General features: G+C 40.1%; 1 protein-coding gene across 9 annotated transcripts in view; it reads left to right on the top strand.

Annotated features, from left to right (window-relative positions):
- Positions 1-5,000, top strand: part of shank3b (SH3 and multiple ankyrin repeat domains 3b) — a 79,367-nt gene that overhangs the window by 5,172 nt on the left and 69,195 nt on the right. The gene's annotated exons all lie outside the window — the stretch shown is intronic.

The following is a 5,000-nucleotide window of genomic DNA, read 5'->3' as shown; positions in this document are numbered from 1 at the left end:
ATGTGCATACAGGAAGAAGACAATGTATATATACAATATATAAATATACACACAGGAAGAAGACAGTAATGAATACATATAATACATAAATATACATACAGGAAGAAGACAGTAATGTATACATGCAATACATAAATACACATACAGGAAGAAGACAGTAATGTATACATACAATACATAAATATACATACTGGAAGGAGACATTAATGTATACATATAATACATAAATACACATACATGAATAAGAAAGTAATGTATACATACAATACCTATATCTACATATAGGAAGAAGATATTAATATATACATACAATACATAAATATACATACAGGGAGAAGACAGTAATGTATACATACAATACATAAATATACATACAGGAAGGAGACAGTAATGTATACATATAATACATAAATACACATACAAGAATAAGAAAGTAATGTATACATACAATACATAAATATACATATAGGAAGAATATATTAATGTATACATACAATGCATAAATATACATATAGGAAGAAGACGGTAATGTATACATATACATGAATAAAAAGAAGGTCAGTTAAAACTGAGGTCTGGTGTAGGTCAGCAGGTCTGTCTGGTTCTCTTATGTGGTTGCAGGCAGAGATAAACTGTCCTGCGACAACACAACTTTCTTTCATTTCCCCAATATCATTTTTACTTTTTCCTTATCTGATTTAATAAATTGTGGGTGTTTATTGCTGAATTAGGGGAAAACTTGTTCCCTGATCAGTGTAAAGGTTGGGCACTGTGTGAGGAAGTGCTGCTCTGTCTCTACAGCAGTTCCTCCACACTGGTGGCACAGTCGCTCCTCTTTTGGCAGCCATGTTTTCTGGTATCAGCTTGGCACACCTATATTTGGGATATTTCTCCCATTCTTCTCTGCAGATCCTCTCGAGCTCTGTAAGGTTAGATGGGGAGCGTCGCTGCACAGCTATTTTCAGGTCTTTCCAGAGATGTTCAATGGGGTTCAAGTCTGGGCTCTGGCTGGGCCACTCAAGGACATTCACAGACTTGTCCCGAAGCCACTCCTTCGTTGTCTTGGCTGTGTGCTTAGGGTCGTTGTCGTGTTGAAAGGTAAACCTTCGCCCCAGTCTGAGGTCCTGAGCACTCTGGAGCAGGTTTTCATCAAGGATCTCTCTGTACTTTGCTCCATTCATCTTTCCCTTGATCCTGACTAGTCTCCCAGTTCCTGCCGCTGAAAAACATCCCCACAGCATGATGCTGCCACTACCATGCTTCACTGTAGGGATGGTATTAGCAAGGTGATGAGAGGTGCCTGGTTTCCTCCAGACGTGACGTTTGGCATTCAGGCCAAAGAGTTCAATCTTGGTTTCATCAGACCAGAGAATCTTGTTTCTCATGGTCTGAGAGTCCTTTAGGTGCTTTCTGGCAAACTCCAAGCGGGCAGTCATGTGCCTTTTACTGAGCAGAGGCTTCCGTCTGGCCACTCTACCATAAAGGCCTGACTGGTGGAGTGCTGCAGAGATGGTTGTCCTTCTGGAAGGTTCTCTCATCTCCACAGAGGAAATCTGGAGCTCTGTCAGAGCGACCATCGGGTTCTTGGTCACCTCCCTGACCAAGGCCCTTCTCCCCCGATTGCTAAGTTTGGCTGGGCGGCCAGCTCTAGGAAGAGTCCTGGTGGATCCAAACTTCTTCCATTTACGAATGATGGAGACCACTGTGCTCTTCGGGACCTTCAAAGCTGTAGACATGTTTTTGTACCCTTCCCCAGATCTGTGCCTCGATACAATCCTGTCTCGGAGGTCCACAGACAATTCCTTTGACTTCATGGCTTGGTTTCTGCTCTGACATGCACTGTCAACAGTGGGACCTTATATAGACAGGTGTGTGCCTTTCCAAATCATGTCCGATCCATTGAATTTACTATAGGTGGACTCCAATCAAGATGTAGAAACATCTCAAGGATGATCAGTGGAAACAGGATGAACCTGAGCTCAATTTTTTGAGTGTCATAGCAAAGGGTGTGAATACTTATGTACATGCAATATTTCAGTTTTTTATTTTTAATAAATTTGCAAAAATGTCTACAAAACCTTTTTCACTTTGTCGTTATGGGGTATTGTGTGTAGATTGATGAGAGAAAAAAAGGAATTTAATCCATTTTGGAATAAGGCTGTAACATAACAAAATGTGGGGAAAGTGAAGGGCTGTGAATACTTCCCGGATGCACTGTATAAAAAGCTGCGAAGGCCCCATACCGTGACAAGGCGTTTTAAGGTAGCCTTTAAATAGACCTGCTCTACACTGGACAGCGGCAGTGTAGTACCTGTAGCTGGCGGATGAGCCAAACCGTCTGGCCAATGGTAGCTCAGGACAACAGGAGGCATGCTGGGAACTCTAGTATCTGGTCTCCTGTACTGCGGGCAGAAGGCAATAGTAAACCACTGTCTATTTTTACCGAAAACCCAAAATATGCTTAACAACACAAAAGCAATGGCAGACAGTTCCTGAGCATGTTTTTCAGCGGCCAGCATCATAGCTGATGACGCCGAAAGAAGAGGAAGAAGCCTGTTTCTATGGCCAGGCTGTGAGCACTCAGTCTGTACTGTGTTAACATGTGTCTGTGTAACATTCACTAAGGTTTCCATAAATGAATTGTATCCCTGACCTCCTCTCCCCTTTGGGGGTTAGGGATAGTGTTGAGCAACATATCACGATAATCATCTAGCATTTTTCACAATATTGATAGATATCGCAGTTCCTGCTTACATAAGCAAAAATTCTATGTTTAAGACTCCAACTGAGTTTCATCGCATTTAATTGTTTGGTAATTTATATTATAAAATCAAAACTAGTTCTCAATTAATACTCCCTCAAATATTTCAGACCTTATTTCATCAGAAATAACTAATATTTTAGACAACAATATTTTAGCCGGGCACGGTGGTGTGCACCTGATATCCAAGTCACTGGGAGGCTGAGGCTGGTGGATCGATTGAGCTCTGGACTGCAGCAGACTGTTCCTATTGGCTGTCCGCACTAAGTTCAGTATCAATATGTTGCTCCAGGAGGAGCCCGGGACCACCAGGTCATCTAAAGAGTGAAGAAAAAGCGTCAGCTAAATGACTGTAATGCAATGTGTGTGTGATTTTGTGTTTCAATAGGTGAGGTACTTTTGTTTCTGTTGAGTTATATTTTGGTTGACTCTGATAGTCCTGGTGCCAGACTGGTCCTGAGGCAGAACACTGCTTGGACTGGAACGGAGTGTCAGGACCAGCTGAGTGAGGTGACCTTTGTCTTTGCTCATCTTTTGGCTCTGCAGGGCTTTGTGTCGGGAGCAGTGGGGGTCACTTTCTTTTAAATGAAGCCAATATTTAATTGATCGTTTTTGGATTTTCAACAATAATGGAAATATGCCCAATTCAGCTGTGCAGGCATTATGAGTTGTTGTCCTGTGCACCTGCAGGATGCTTTTACAAAATTCAGTGTGTGCATTTTCAGTTGGATGTTTTTCCCATCGTTCAAAGTTTAGGTTTGTTTGTGGGCCCCACACTTTGCTTCCACAGAGCAGAATGGGTTCTGTAATTTATTGAAGTTATTTGAACCAAATTAAAATTGGAATATGAATGTGAATTTGTCTTTTGATTGCATAAAATTCCCTGTGTGCTTTCTCTCTCAGTTCATCGACTGCTGGGTTGAAATTTCCAGTGGAACTTATTTTCAAGCCTAAATAATTATATTCCAGTTTTCTATTGGCTGTGTTCCAATTGTAAAGTGATATTTGTTTCTTCTCTTTTTTGAAATATCATTGTTTTGGTCTTTTGGATGTTAGTTGCCAGGGTCCAGGTCTGACAGTAACATTCAAGTATGTTCAAACTCTGTTGAAGTCCATCTTTTGTTGGACTTAACAGTATTAAATCATCTGTGTAAAGCAGGAATTTGATCTCAAGAGTTGTGAAGTGTAAGACCAGGTGCTGTGGACTGTTCCAACATGGTGGCCAATTCATTAATATAAATGTTGAACAGGGCAGGTGATAAACAGCAGCCTTGTCTCACCCCACATTTTTGAGAGATAAACGAGGTTCTCTTGTGTCCAGTCTTGATGCTGCACATGTTGTTTGTATGCATGGATTTTATTAAATGGTATGTTTTACCCCCTATGCCACTTTGAAGTAGTTTGTAAAATAAACCAGTGCCATATTGAATCAAATGTTTTTTTGTTTTTTGTTTTTAAGTCAATGAAACATGCAAATATTTTTTTCTTATTTTGATAAACATATTTGTCGACCAGAGTGTGTAGGGGGTAAATATGGTCTGATGTGTAATAATTTGGTATGAATCCAATTTGACTTTTGCTCAGGACATTGTGTTTCGTAAGGAAGTGTATGAGCCGAGAATTTAGAATGTTGCAGAAAACGTTCCCCAGATTACTGTTCACACAAATGCCTCTGTAATTATCAGGGTCAGATTTATCTCTGTTTTTAAAAATAGGCCTCGTGAGACCACGATTCCAGCTGTCTGGGAAGTATCCTACATTCAAGACCAAACTGAATAATTTGAATATGGCCACCCTGCATTTTTTACTTGTGTATTTAAGCATCTTGTCTAGGACGCCGTCAAGCCCACTTGCCTTTTTTTTTTTGCTTTAGGTTGCTTAATTTTTTTCCCAGTTCTTGCTCAGTAATCAGTAGGTCCAAGGCGTTCTGGGAGTCTTTGATGGCCAATTCTAATTTATTTAACTTCTCGGTTATATGCGTTTGTTCTGAATCAGAATTGATGAGCTTGTTTCTATATAGTTTTTTGAAGTGATTGATTCAAATGTCTCCATTTTGTATAACTGGATCATCAGGTTTAGTTTTGTTTAGGTTTTTCCATTTTTCCTAGAATCTGTTTGTGTTTATGGACTCCATGGACTCAATTATTGTCAGTTGTTTTTGTATGTGTTGAACCTTTTTGATCTTGAGTGTAAGTTTGTATTGTTTGAGCATGTCACAGTAAAGAAGGCCTATGTTTGC

Source organism: Lampris incognitus, chromosome 3, assembly GCF_029633865.1.
Source record: "Lampris incognitus isolate fLamInc1 chromosome 3, fLamInc1.hap2, whole genome shotgun sequence".
Classification (NCBI taxonomy): Eukaryota; Metazoa; Chordata; class Actinopteri; order Lampriformes; family Lampridae; genus Lampris; species Lampris incognitus.
The sequence above is the reverse complement of the archived record's forward strand: the minus strand, read 5'-3'. Positions and strand labels throughout refer to the sequence as shown.